Source organism: Calidris pugnax, unplaced genomic scaffold (genome assembly GCF_001431845.1).
Source record: "Calidris pugnax isolate Ruff unplaced genomic scaffold, ASM143184v1 scaffold12, whole genome shotgun sequence".
Taxonomy (NCBI): Eukaryota; Metazoa; Chordata; class Aves; order Charadriiformes; family Scolopacidae; genus Calidris; species Calidris pugnax.
Window position 1 is genome coordinate 64,035 of NW_015090767.1, and position 15,791 is coordinate 79,825.

Here is a 15,791-nt window from a genome sequence, read left to right on the forward strand (position 1 = left end):
GTTTCCTGACCAAAATGGCTCCTGCTGGTCTGTCCAGATGAATTATACATAAAACAAATCTGGATGAATCATACATAAAGTTGGCATTGGTTTCGATACAATGTTTGTATATGTGAGCAATTTACATTTTCCTTGGAAACAAGGGCCATCACACCACAGTGTTGCTGAGATGACATTTTCCAGCCACACAAAAAGACCCATGTTGGACAGACTTGGACCTCAAAGCTATACGCTAAAAAATGTATTTCTAGAAAATCCTTCCAGGGTTTGATCAAAGAGATGCAACGAAACATTTGCCTGGACAAATGCTAAGCAATGAGCTGAGGGGGGAAAGTTGAGACATACGTGTACCTAGATTTTTTTGAGAACCACCACCATTGCCACTTTCAGCTCATGCATCATTCACTCAGCACTCACTTTGCTACATTCACATGATACACTACTGTAATATCATGCAACTAGAAAAGTTTTAAGCCTTGCCAGGAGAAAGTAATAAAAAAGGTGTTATTTTTCAGCTGCTTACTTGGGTTAGCTGATCATTTTTGCTCACAAATGCTGCTGGATCTGGACCTCCTATGCAAACATGAATAAACATAGCTGGAGAGTGGGATGTAGAAGGAAAAAGTCCTAGAAATTAGCCGCTTACCCAATCAGTCTCTGATTTGTGTCAAATGAGACATTTGCTGTTTCCAGTAATTCATTAACTCTCTCTTGTTTCACAGTGCATACAGAAAAATCTTTGTAAAATATTTTACCATTAAATCCCTTGCTGTTATTTGCGGCTCTGCTGCTATTCAAAGGGTTTTTCAAGGCTCTGGCTCACTACTCTATGTACCGTTTCTTATAATGGTCGACACTATGGGAATCAAAGACTCCATTATATCAATAGATGGTACCTATTACTTTGTAACATGCTTTTTATGGAAGGATATTTATTTTTCAAAGATGCATTCCTCCCACTGTAATTCTACATGTTCCTCCTTTACGCTTGCAACATGCCAGGCTTTAAAGCAAAGGACAAAGTAGCTGAAAATAGGAACCTTCCACCCACCCAACCCATTTCTTTTCAGATAGTGAAAAATTAAAACACTGGGATTTGTGCATGAATTGCTGTCAGAGTTGTTTGATAACTAGGATCCCAGTAGAAGCTTTTATAACAACATTAATAAAGATGCACTAGCACTAAGATCCCTGTGTGCCACATACCAATAACACCATTTAGAATTACTGCTTTCAGATAATAAATCACACTTTTTTCATGAGACAAAAATTTATTGAATCTGTTTCCCCTTCCCACCTGCCCAGGGTTCAGTAACAGGAGGATTATTTAAAAATAAGGCTACTTAGCAGCACAATCCAGCTGCATCTCTGCCTGCCTGATGGCTGCACCTCCAGTGTACTGTTTACTGTACTGTATACTCCAGTGTATAGTTTTTTTGTTTAGAAGAGGCAAAACCCCACCCCTCCGTACTTCAACATTTGCTTTCTGCTTCATTAAATAGTAGGACAGGCTTTGTTAGCCATCAGTGGCAGCGTGGGCCAGGGCTGGAGAGACGACTACCTCCCAGCCTGGCCTCAGGGAGCCGGAGCCAGAAGATGCAGAATCTTTTCTCCTAAACCTAAAGGATGGACAGAAGAAGGGGTGTCTTGAGCACAGTGCATCATGTCCATCACTGCACCCCCAAGACACAAGAAGCCAAATATGAGTTCTGAGGTTACTCTGCCTTGCAGAGGCAAGGTCAGGTGTGTGCAGTGCACAGGGGGTCTGACCGCCGTGTCCCTTCTCTGCAGCAACTCCAAGCTGCTGCAGTTGAGTATTGGGCTTAACCAACCTTTGAGGTTTCCAAAGGAGCCCACTCCATACTGGGGAAGTTCAGCACTGAGGATTCTAGCACTGAGTTTCCAGGTCTGAATATTGCATCTAGCACCTCAATAATCTTACTGGGCTTCATCTGGGATGTCTGACATGCCAGGATACTTTGCACAACACATGCTCCACGGAGAGCCCACATGCTACCTGCAGCATGGGGACACAGCAGAGGACAGAGTTGCCAGACTAATGCGGCACAAGAGGAGGAGTGCTGGACACTTGTCCCAGAGGTGTAAACAGCAGCTAGGCTGTGAATAAATGAAGTTAAACCTATTTTGCTTGTCCTCCATATCCCACAGCAAGCACAGTTCTAATGAAAGAAGACCAGGGTGCTGAATTTTAAGCAACTATAACAGCCTAGACCTAATGTTACAGACCACCAGCATCAGCTCTTCTGGGATATGACACTTTTCATCTATTCCTAGACTTAAACAGTGCCAGTTGGAGGAATATAAGACTGGAAAGAAAGTCCTGAGTCTTTAATCCCAGTCACTTGCCAAATACACTACTCAGAGTATTTAACAAACTGACCAAACTTACTTTTACCAATGACCAGGTTTTATACCACCACTATCTTATTTCAGATCCTCAGAACACAGATAATGAAAAAAATTTTGTGAAATCCTGCCTAAATGTATTCCCAGTTGCTTTTATAAGAATGATATTCTTTGGCTTAAACAACTTTTCTTCTGTTTCTCCAGAATGTAGAGTCATGATGTGTTTGCAGGGAGCAATTACATCTCTTTTCATCTTCAGAAAGGCTAATCATGCCAACCCCCTTCCTTTCCTTCCCACTTCTGTCCCACAGGCAGTACTCTGTAGCTCCTCCATCTTTCATGCATGGGGCACCATCACCATGTAGAATACTCCAGACAAGGTCTTAGCATGGTCTTCTACAAAACTGCCTGGATGCTACTTTCGCTCCACTGGAAACATGTCATCAGAGATATCTTCAGCCTGGATTTGCCTTTCATGGTTGGATCACACTGATGACAATATTCATCCTGACTGATTCAGTGACCCAGTGTTTTCTCCCCATTTCCATTTCCAGCTGATAAGTTCCCAGTTTTTAGTGCAAATTCTCCACGTTAGTCTATAAATAATCTTGCCCTTTATTCCGCTTAAATTTATTGCATTGTCTGTCTCCTTGGAATAGCAATTTTTTCTGCCTGGTATCTTCACCTTCTGCCATATAGACACTGCCTCCCATTTTCATGCTACCAGCAAATTTCAAAAGCACCCTTTTACTATTATCTTTAAGGATTTTTCACAAAACCCTATCCCAACTTAATATTTTTATAGTACGCTGTGTCTTTCCATGTTAGTTGATAATTTACTTAATTAAATAGATCCTAATATTTTAAGAAGAGTGTAGATATTTTGTTTTTGAAGAGTGAGGATTGCTTTATCTAAGGCTAATTTATATTTAGGTCAATAGAGCAGTTAGCCTCCCTGTTATCATGAATATCAATACTTTCCTTCTCTCTACTGTCCATTATCTCATATTCTGTAGTCTGTACAGTTTTTCATATTTTTGTTGTGTTCATTTGTCCCTTTTTTTATATTAGATCTCCAGGTATGGAGGTTAAAGAAGTTTCTTACATCCCTCTCCCTTCATTTCCAAGTTAAAATTCTTATCATGGTTTCCATTAGCTTCAAGCCAAGATGAATACTGCCCCAGCAGACAGACAGACTTTCTAATTTTGCAATGATACACAGAATCAACCATTCAGCATGTTTATGTGAGTGAAAGATATGAAAATGCAACCAAGTGGTGTTTTTTTTTTATTTTATTCAGGGCATATACCCTAGGAAGACTCTGAAATCTGGTCCATTTCCCTGTGTACTGCTGTAAACACAACTACAATACAGTATTTCACTTGCCTATGGATTTAAGCAGCTCCTAGTCCTGAAGAACATTTATGCAATGGGAGTTTGTGGGGATGCAGCAAGAGAGGAACGGTATTTATAACACTGGGCAAAGAAGAACCTCATGAGGTTCAACAGGGAAAAGTGTAGGGTCCTGCACCTGGGGAAGAAGAATGTCAGGCACCAATACAGGTTAGGGGTGGACCCGCTAGAGGCAACTACTGAAGAGAAAGATCTAGGGGTCCTGGTGGACAGTAAAATGGCAATGAGTAAACAGTGTGCTCTTGCGGCCAGGAAGGCCAATGGTATCTTGGGTTGTATAGGGAAGAGTGTAGCCAGCAGGTCAAGGGAAGTCATTCTCCCCCTCTACTCTGCACTGGTGAGGCCACAACTGGAGTACTGTGTCCAGTTCTGGGCTCCCCAGTTCAAGAGGGACAGGGAACTACTAGAAAGAGTCCAGCGTAGGGCTACAAAGATGATTCAGGGATTGGAGCATCTCCCTTATGAGGAGAGACTGAGAGAGCTGGGACTCTTTAGTCTGGAGAAGAGAAGGCTGAGGGGAGACCTTATCAACGCCTACAAGTATCTCAAGGGAGGGTTGAAGGAGGAGGGAGCCAGACTCTTTTCAGTGGTTCCCACCGAGAGGACGAGGGGCAACGGGCACAAGTTGGAACATAAGAGGTTCCACTCAAATATGAGGAGAAACTTCTTCACGGTGAGGGTGACGGAACCCTGGAACAGGCTGCCCAGGGAGGGTGTGGAGTCCCCTTCTTTGGAGATTTTCAAAACCCGCCTGGATGCAGTCCTGAGTAACATGCTCTAGCTCTAGGCAATCCTGCTTCAGCAGGGGAGTTGGACTAGATGATCTCTATGGTCCCTTCCAACTCTAGAAATTCAGTGAAATTCAGTGAAATTCAGTGAATTCTACAATTAAAAAAAGCCTTTGGATTTTCAAGGTAGAGGAGTAAGACCCCCGTGAAACTCTGCAGTTGCCCATCTGCGCGGGCTGCCAGCACCAGCAGAAATGGGGGCGAACACAGGTGGCAAAGAGAGGGAAGCCAGCCTTGGGTGACAGCATCAAGTCCTGTACACCCATATGTGCCCAGGATCAAGAGATCCTGGCCATACCTCAGGGGTGGAAGCAAAGCAGCACCTTTGACTCTGTTATTTGCCGAGTAGCTATCATGGTCTCCCATCACTGTGGTTATTAAGAGAAGAGAAAGACCCACAAGCCACTCATGCTGTGTTACAGACACAACCACTATTTGTTTGTATATACAGCCACTGTTAATCTTCAGCTGACAAATTTGATTTGTGGCCCTTAATAACTTCAAAGTAATGCTCTTGCTAATTGTAGTCATGCTATTGCTTTTCATAGAGGCATTTTACTCCATATGAATCCATTGCTTTTAAGCCAATTAATCATGCATCTCTAACTTAACTGCAATAGTGGTTTTATTGTGAGTATTCAAGTAGTGCTTCACTTCAGGATTTGTCAACAGCTACCATCTGAAGACAATTTCAAAGCCTTAAGAAACTGCTTAATATAGTTACTGGATGCTCACCAGTTCATAAGACACCCTTCCCCAACTGTCTCATATATTTTATGCAGAACAAAATCTTCTAATTAAGTAGATGAAAGAAATGAATTAACATACCACCAAGGGGATTGAACATACATGATTATTAAGCATTATAAAAAGATGAAAAAGGCATGCCCGGCTCAGAAAATGAATTAAAAATGAGCTAACTGGGGGAGCAAGCCTTCACTACACTGCAACGGCAAAATGAAAGTTTAGGGAGACCTATTGCTGTGACAGGCAGTGCAGGAACATCCTGCAAGTAAGGTATAAGATTTTTGAAGCAGTTGTGTGTGCTCTTTAAGTTCGTCAGCCCATTTATTTTCATTTCTGTTTTTGAGACACCTTTGGGGAGGTTTCCTCCAAGAGGCTCTGGGTGGCTTGTCATGGATGCACTGATCTTCTCCCCCCAGGCGGCAACAAGACCTCCCATCCCACCTCCACTTCTAGCTGCTGCTGTCCCCATTACAAAAGAAGGCCTTGATTTTCAGTCTAGGCCCAAAAGGAACACAGAGTAAAGCCATGTTCCTCTGACCTTCCAAAAATACAGTCAGTGGTGCTCCTGTCCTGCTCTGTGTCTAAGGACTTCTACCGCTTCAGCAACAATGTTTGCTACTGCATCAACAGTAGTCAAGTCAACTGCACCATCACACCAGCCCACCTCCTTCTCCCAGGCTGCATGCATGAGGGACAGAGCCAGAGCGTTGATTACCTCCATCCACTGATTGGCAAATCCAGCCCAAGCAATTTAACCTCCCCAATTATAGGCACCATTATATAAGGGCTAGCTGGCAACCACTTCAGGACGGGGGTGATGGGAAAGACGTATTTTCATTCCAGGCTTAAAGTGACAAACTTAATGACACAAATGATAGAACTACTGTGGTTGGTCTATCCCACCTTCCCTTACCTCCAGCTTTCCTTGCCTGGCTGCCTGCCTGCAGAACCCACAGGCCCAGGGCTATATAACCAGCCACCAGTAAACTTGGAAATTTGCAGCTGTTTTGCAAACTCTTCTAACAGAGCAAAGCAAAGGTGTCATGTCTCCAGAGGTCTTGCTCCAGGAAAGTCACCTGGGATGAGCCTGGACCTGAAGTGACCAGGAAGATCTGCTCAGTTTCTCCTGCCAGTGGTGAGGGACCTTCTCTGGCGAGGCAGCACGCTGGGGAAATGAGGAGTATCAGCTAATGATATCACCTTCAGTGCTCAGAAACAAGGTCAATGCCAGCTGTGAGCTTGCCTGGCTCACACAGGGACAGGCAGCAATGGGAATGCAGGAACACATCCCCGGCTGGGGCCCTCCACAGCCCCCTCAGGCGGGGGGGACACCCAGCCAGTGGGTGGGACACCCATGGGTCATGGTGGGTGTCATGGGACACCCAAAACTGGGACAGGCAGCAATGGCAAACCAAACTATTCTATGATTCTAAGCCCTCCACAGCCCCCTCAGGCAACTGGCTGGGACACCCATGGGTCATGGTGGGTGTCATGGGACACCCAAAACTGCCCGAGAGGGTGATTGCCATAGAGTTCACTGATTGCAGGTTAAATACATACTTCTAATAAATCAATAAATTGCTTTAATCTCAATTTGATTTAAACCATGTGAGCTGACCGCTTTTTCCTTGCACTAGGGCATCACACAGCAATGTTACATGAAGCCAGGACCATGTTCTCCATAGTGGCAGCATTAATTGTGACACCAGGGACACTATCTTCCACAAGCAACTTTAGCCTCTAATCTACCTTCCAACATTCTCCTGATGGTGATCACCAGAAAAGAGCTGTGGACCATATTCTTCATATTGAGGTCCAGGGTAGTTCTTTCATACCTCTAGTTTTGAAGAGACCTTTTGTTCCTCTTTCTAGTTGGCCTGTAATAGTTGTGGTGTATTGGACTATTTCAGATAAAAGTTTCAGTGGTGAGTAAATGAACTTGTGATTCTTAATGACAGCTCTGAAAGCTCATGTCTTTGCTACTGTCATTGTGTTGCTGGACCATGACTGAAGAAAAAAACACCGTTTGATCAGTTAGAGAAACGCAGTGAAATGCAGAGTAACACTCTACTACGTGCATATTGAATAGGTACCTAAAATAGACCCAAGCCAACCTTCACTCTCTGCTGACTGCTGGACAGTTAAAATTCAGACCCAAATCAGAGCATCTTCTAGATCATGAAATTATAATTTTCATACTAAAAAGTATGAAAGAACACTGACCAGTTCCTATTATGCAGCATTATATACTGTGATGCTGGGTAAATGTCAGCATAAGCTCTGCATCGTGGATATATACCAATTATGTGCTTGAGTATATTACTCAGGGATTTTAGGACAAAGACTACAAAAGAATTTCAGGTCTCAGAATGTTCCATTTCTGGCCAAGTTTCATAAAAAGAACTCAAATCCCAGCAGCTGGTGATAAAAATCTCTGTTATAGACCTAACTAAAATAAATAGGCAAATCTGTATGGTCCAGATCAGTACACATCTGCCTGGATGAGCCATCACAAATGATCTATATGCACAAGGAAAATGATCAGAAGACTTTATCTCGTTGAATATCTTATAAATATTTTCACTGCATTAAAAAAGAAAGAAAAGAGAATGTTGTTTTGCTGACTGAATTCTGACAAAGGAAAACAATGTATTTCTCAGTTCCCCTATGCACTGACTGGAACACAGCCTACATCCATCAAAAATATGTTTTTATCTTGAGTTGAATAATATGCCGCAGTTTCCATTCTGCTCCCCAATGCAACAGTGAATTTGCCCTGATTTGTTAATTATAAACATGAAATGTACCCCCACACATTCTGCAAATTAGGAGCTTCTCTATTTGAGCAGTGACCCCAGAATATCCCATGTCTCCCGCTGCGGATCGACTCACTGCTTTGGGCCAGAGGTGGTCCTAGTGGCGCTTTGCCTCTCACCGCTCGCCAGCTGCAGCAGCCGACTTACTCTTCTATGGAAACAGCAGATGCAAAATCAATAGCTCATTGCTAATTAATAACTGGTTTTCCATTGACCAAAAGGCAGCGTTGGCCCTGCTGTAGCAGGCAGTGCAGGTCACACATGGCTGGCTACGGCTCCATTTTTAATGTGCCGGGCCCGAAAACTCCCCCTTTTTAATTTTTCTTTTTTTAAATTTCTAATTTATTTTTCTTTTTAATTCTTCCTTCTGCAAAGTCTTTCCAGCGGCAGCACCTCAGCAGGAACCGCGCATCCCCCGGGCGGTGGCCAGCGCTGGCCGCCAGGTGGCGCTGCAGCCCGCCCTCCGCGCCTCCCCGCGCAGCGCTGCGCCCCCCAGCGCGGCCGCGGGCGCCCGCCGGAGGGGGAACTCCCCAAAACCCCCCTCCGGCCCCGCTGCAGCTGCGGACACAGCGAGCTGCCTCAGGGTCCCATCGGGACACGGCTTGTTCAGGCTGGAGAAGAGAAGGCTCTGGGAGACCCTACTGCAACCTGCCGGACTGAAAGGGGGCTTGTGAGACAGATGGGGACAAAGGTTTGAGCAGGGGCTGTTGCAATAGGACAAAGTGTAATGAATCACTGAAGAAGATTTGTTGCTGATCAAATCTTTTAATTCTTCCTTCTGCAAAGTCTTTCCAGCGGCAGCACCTCAGCAGGAACCGCGCATCCCCCGGGCGGTGGCCAGCGCTGGCCGCCAGGTGGCGCTGCAGCCCGCCCTCCGCGCCTCCCCGCGCAGCGCTGCGCCCCCCAGCGCGGCCGCGGGCGCCCGCCGGAGGGGGAACTCCCCAAAACCCCCCTCCGGCCCCGCTGCAGCTGCGGACACAGCGAGCTGCCTCAGGGTCCCATCGGGACACGGCTTGTTCAGGCTGGAGAAGAGAAGGCTCTGGGAGACCCTACTGCAACCTGCCGGACTGAAAGGGGGCTTGTGAGACAGATGGGGACAAAGGTTTGAGCAGGGGCTGTTGCAATAGGACAAAGTGTAATGAATCACTGAAGAAGATTTGTTGCTGATCAAATCTTAGGATTGTCCATTTCTGTTGTACATAGTGTAAGAAAGTCCTGACTTACACAAACTGCAATGCTATCAAAATGTGTCTCTGTAAGCGAATGTTTATCTTTGTACTAACCAAATGCATGGAAGAGATGGCACAAGCTGAATGTGCCACCACCACTTGTAAATCTCGCCTGAAGCCGGCTTGTAATTTACTGATCAAACAATTTAAGCAAGAGAAAGGAGCCCATTGTGGCAGCCTTGAGAATTTCCTAACAAGAGACGTCCACTATATTATCTTGCTAAACTACATGGGAATGTCCTGTTTTGACAAGGTAAGTTTAACCCCAATGTTATCTCTGTTTTAACTCTGTACTAATTAATGGTGCAGAAGGGGAAGGGTATGAACTAATTTACAACCGACATGGTCTTGAAACCGCCTTGAAGCAAGACAGACCAGATGGAGTAAAGATAAGGGAAGAAGCAGAGGGGTGTACTGAAGGTGTCGAACCCGACCTCCGTGAGGATAAAAAGAGTTGTTCAGCCTGAATTTGCGAGCCTTGGTGGAGCTGTGACTCCCCGGCCGCCCAGTGCTGCTTTTGCTTTCCTACCTTAATAAGTATTTAGTGAATCTATTTCGGACTTAGTCTTTTTTATAACAAAAGGGTGATGGTTTTAAACTAAAAGAGGGAAGACAGAAGGCAGAAATGTTTTACGATGAGGGCAGTAAAACACTGGAAGAGGTTGCCCAGAGAGGTGTTAGATGCCCCATCTCTGGAAACGTTCAAGATCAAGTTGAATGGGCAGGGAGGTGGACTAAATGACTTTTAAAGGTCCCTTCCAAACCAAACTATTCTATGATTCTAATTAAGCACTTCCTAACATCCCTGATGAACAGCAGGGGCAGTTGTGTCTTCACTTAGTGCCAATTACTGTTCTGCTCTAACAAAATTATTTTAATACAGGTGGTTCACATGTTCATAGTGGGCTCCACAGTTTACTTGCAGTTAGGCTTTTATTTTGGATCATCTTATTTATATTCCCATCTGCTTCATTTCACTGTAGGGGTGAGGAAGGGGCTACAGATAACAGCAGCAGGACATCTCCTGGTCAGGCATCCCAGGGAAATTAAGGACAGAGGATGGAGTGGTGGATAATGCTGAAAACCTCCAACCAGGCAATATGGGTTCTGGTGCTTCACTGCACCATCTGTGAAGTGGGGACTGATTGGTCACAGGAGTGCCACGAGTCCTGTGAGGATGCTGGCAAAGTGCTCCAGCATCCCCCAGCTTTGCAAAACCACAGCTTCTGTGCCTAAAGGCTGGAATTCTTCAGACGGGTAACCAAAGGAGCTCCCATGATCCGCAAATCTCTGTGGCAGGATTTCATCAACATTGCTTTTGGAAAAGCCCTCCCCTGCTCACACACAGAGGCTGAAGGCTGCATGCACAACCCTCCTCTCCCAGCCAGCCTCTGCCTTCACCCGCCGGCCCCACTCAGGGCATCCAGCCAAGAGCACTGCAGTGATGGACAGCCAGAGCACATGGTTCACAGGGGTTAAAGCCAAGGTTGTTAGAACATCTAATTAAATCTTTATTTAATACAAGCCTTTACATTTATTCAGGGTCTCCTCTCCTGAACCCTTTATAATGTGTCTTCCTAAAGTAGGTCTTCTTGCGGGGTCTCCAGCATGGAGAACCAGAAATGGAGAGTTCACCACCCACTTCTGCTGTATCAACAGATTATTCGGCTTTGGCATTTCAGACGTGCTTCACTTCCCATTTGATTTTGTTCCATTTTATCCACCTGACTGTGGTTCTTACAATACATTTCCCCAGTAGTTTACAGAGCTCTTTAGCACCCAGATTTTTCTTCTTGTGAAGATATTTATAATATTAACCAAGGTAGCTCAGGGTGTTTCTTATAACCCTATCAGCAGGATGGCTTGTCCTTTGCTACAAGGCAATCCCACCACGCCTTGCCTCAGCTTCATGAGGTTTTCTGTACTGCTTACAATTTTTCAGCAAGTGAATGTGAGCGCCCTGACTTCTTATAGGCAGCAGTGTTTGTGTGTAACACGTTGCCATGGTTTGGCCTCAGATGGCAACAAAGAACGGCAGCCGCTCTCTCGGACCGGACCCTCCCCAGCACCGTGAGGGGAGAATTGGAAGAAAAAGGCAAAACTTGTGGGTTGAGACAAAGGCAATGTAACAGAAACAGCAAAAGCAAACAAGGAAAACAACAACAATAACACTGGGAGAGGAACCTACAACCACGATTGGGATACCAGATACCACCATTCGCCCCCTGTGGTGGCTTCCTGCCCCCCGTGTCCCTGCTAGATCCTGGGGAGAATGAACCCTATCCCTGCCAGAACCAGGACACACACCAAATGGAAATGTGCACCGTGATGTAAAATGAAAGGTCCTGATTTTCATTCACATTAGTCACCTTTAACTAACTCCAGCAAATTACATTTCATTTATATCCAATGTATGGCTCCCCTAAAATGCCAGCGTTCAAAAGGGGCCAGACTGTAAATAAAAAGAGTTGACTCTCAGTTATTTTTATTGACTTAATACTAAACCACTGACCCTACCATTAGGGTTACTGCACTTTCGCTGCTTTTGCCCTGTTCAAAGCACACACTGACTAGCTCCCACACATCCTGGGTCAGCTGTGCACACGTCCTAGTATTTTATAGTGGAGTACACAGATTTATTTCCATCTTCTTTTATTCTGTGAGGTTAGAGGTGCAGTTCCTGAGAGGGCTGCTGCTCTGCGTTAGCGTGGAGATGGGAGACCTGACCAGCTCCTCTCCAACACGACCCTGGCCCAACTTCATTCACTCCTTCAGTGCATGCACATGCCTGATTTATGTCAGCATTAATAAATTTCCATTACCCTGGATCACCTTGCTAAGGCATCCCTGCTTCTACATTCAGAAGCTTTGTTCCCTTTCAATATGCCGTTAGTAACAGCTATATAGGGGGGCTGAAAGGCGATAAATACATTGACATTTCTAAGCATGGCTGATGCTTTCTTTCCTTAAAATTACTTACATGTGGTATCTACTTGCCTGAGTCATTAATTTCCCTTTTACAGAGACTGCTTCCACTATTTTTATGCTTTGTCCTTGATGTTTGCTTACATTGTCCCTGTTTTCCATGTCAGAGAGCACAAGGTGCTGTACCCCATTAAGGATGACTAATACATGGGTAGAGAAGAAAAAAGAGAGAGATTAAACCAGAAAGAAATGTATGCTAAAAACATTGTGGAGTACTTAACAAAAAAGCCCTGCTGCTCACATGAAAGCAGTCTGGGAAAGGAGACTATTAGAAAGCAAATGCACATGACTGAGGTGGAAATACAACTACCAAAGTAAAATAACAGATAATATAGTAGTGAGGTTAAATAATAAATTCCAGTCATAAAAGCATAAAGTGTAGAAGGGAAATTACGCTGCCGATCATCACCTCTTTATTAGGAAACTCATTAAAACCACAGCAGTACCACTTCTTCCACTGGAAAATTTGGATGGGCACGAGTGGGTCCCTATTGAAAAGAGGCAGCCGTGTCCAGCAGAGCTCCATGTGGGCACAGAGGAGGTACGATCCCACTGCAGATGCTAAGGCAGTATTTTCATTAATTGGTTTATGCACTTACTGTGCATGTGCATCACAAACACAGCTTATTGCTCACTACTACTCCCTTGGCTTCCTTTTATTTCATTCTACCTGAAGTTACAGTCCTACATGCAATCCTTAGCACAGCATGGCAAGGGTGGCACATCCCTAATGCAGGATGGTGCTTCAATCTGGCCCTAATTATTAAATTGCAGTATATGCTACCATGTTTCTGTATCTAGCCCTCACCCTTAAAAAGATAACAAATCAGAGTGTTTGAACATGGTGAATCAGAATGTAAGCTGTTTACATAATCACTGTTTACATTCTGTTAGAGGTAGCAAAATCCTCAAGAAAAAAATAGTCAGTGTTGATAAAGAGAATATCAGTAAAGAGCAGATTAAGCAGGACACAGAGAGCCTTACAGCCCAATTATACATAATTTGCCATGGACATGGTTTGAGAAAGAAATGCACACAATGACGTAGAGAAAATTGCTTAGCTTGGCCACGTCTTTATTAACAAAACAAGGGCAAATTGTCCTTGAAAAGTAACTCCTGGGGATAATAGCCTGTCCTCATCCTTTGCCTTTTGGTGAGGAAGAGCCTTTTTCTCCCATTCATAATCCCTTCTCAGGTATGATGCTAGCCTGAGCCTCTTCAACATCTACCTGACCTACATGCTTGTCCACAGCTGCTTAGATATGCCCCTCCTCCCTTGGAGACCCAGAGTCTAATCCATTATGGTTCTTCAGCAGCTTGGTTTTTTGGATCTATGCAGTGATTTTCTCCTACCTTACAGCCAGGGTAGCGTGGATTTGGGAGGCTGCTATGCCTCTCCCATGCCAGGTCTGCTGTTTTATCCAACAAGCATTCCTGCGTCCTGCCAAAAGTCTTATTCCCACCTTTTCCTGCACTCACACATCAACTGCGAGCACAAAGGCAAATCAAATCACCAGAGAAGTGAGTGTATGAGCCTACCAGCAGCTGAAGGAAAGTGTCTCTGCTGCTATATTCTATCCTAGACGTTCGTGAAAAATGTGCTTTTCGTTCCTCCGTATCTTCAGCAATGATCCTGTGGGGTATTTTGTCGGTCATATTCCAGAGTAACAGTCAGCTTACAATAAATTTTCAAAATCAGAACTTATAGAGGAGGAGAAAAATGGTGACTTCTTGTCCCTTGTTTTCAGGTAACGAAAAAGGGATTTTTAAATTCCATTAAACTAACATGAATATTAAGGACAGACTGTCAAAAATAAAAGCCCAGAAAAGACTGGAAGGTACAATGTCTTTTCTCATGACTTAATCTTTCCTAAAAAAGGAAGTATGATCCATTGCATAATGACCTTTAAAATTAATAACAAGAGAACAGGCTGGAATAAGAAAAAGATCTTTTAAGGAATATTTGGATTAGCTGGAATTACTCAAATTACCATTCCTATGACAAAATCTCAGAAATCACTGCACATTTTGTGAGTTTGTGAGAATGGAGAAAATCCTGAAGAATAAGAACAGGAAAAACAAGAACAAAAAGAATCCTGAGGACAGCCACATTATCACTTTTAGTAAGGAGGGAGTAGGATTATGTACAGAATACCTGACTAGGGAGCAGTACCATAGAAAAGGACCTATAATAGATAACAAAATGAATCTAACTGTTCCAAGCATCATATGGAAGGTATGGGTGGCAAATACTGTCCTTCACATGGCACTGGTAAGATCTTGATCAGAGCAATATTTCTTGTATTGCAGTCCACATTTTATGAAACATGCAGATGTAATGAGAATACTTTCATGTATTTGGAATTAAAAAATGAAATTATAGGAAAAAAATGCTTTTTGTAGAAAAGCAGAGATGAAGGGGAGGTATTGGTGCCAGCTGTGTAAAAGGTTGCTATAAATGGGAAAATGGTTGATTATTCTCCGTTTGCACTGAGACAGTAACCTGTGGACGTATAGTAATGGTAAGGCTTATGTTAAATATCAGGAGAACCTTCTTACCATCAGGACATCAGAAGATGGCTGGATTATCATCATGGGAAGTTTGACAAACGTCTCCTGGCTTGAAGTCAATGGTTGGACTACATAACCTTTTGTGCCTGGCATTTCTACAATTTGTTTCCTCCTGGCACATACCTTGATTTTTAAAGCAATTCAGTTTATGCCACATTCAAATTGCAGCTGCAAGCTCTTTGTTTTGTTGGTCATATACTTTTGAGCATAGAGCAGTGTGCTGTGCTTGACAAGCTGGGAGGCTCCAGGGACATCCTGCTGGAAAAAAATGCAAAGAAGAAATAGTGGGGAGTGAAGAGGGAAGGAGGGATATATTACCTCCATGGTTTTGGCGGTAGTGTTACAAATACCTCCAGCCAGTTCCTTCAGCCCAGCTCAAGGTGTCATTGAGCCCAGCTAATCCAGGGCTGAGTTTGCAAGCTCAGCACAAGGGTACTGTGTAACAAATATATTTATGGTACCATGACCACTGCTAGGATATAATGAGAATTTCAGTGTGGGCGGAGACACCATGAACAGCCTGCGCCAGGTTTGGGGAGGCAGGTATATGCCCTAGGTCTTTGAAGTGATCTGCCAGTCTCCAACTGCCCAGACACTACAGTGCCATAAAGTACTTATCATCTCAGAGATGCACTCTGAACAACAGTTTTCAAAACGCACCTTCATAAAAACAGAGCTGGTGTCAGCCAGTTATTTCCATACAGTAAGGGCCAGCCCAGAAGTAAACAAGTCCCAGTCGAGACCAAGAAGCATTTCTATCTGCTGTTTTGCAATATGGGGTGTCACCCAGCTGCCTTGCAAGCCTTGTCATACAAAACCCCTTATCCTGGTGGCTGCCAGCTCTCTCAGTGTCACTTCTGGCAGCCCAGGTGGG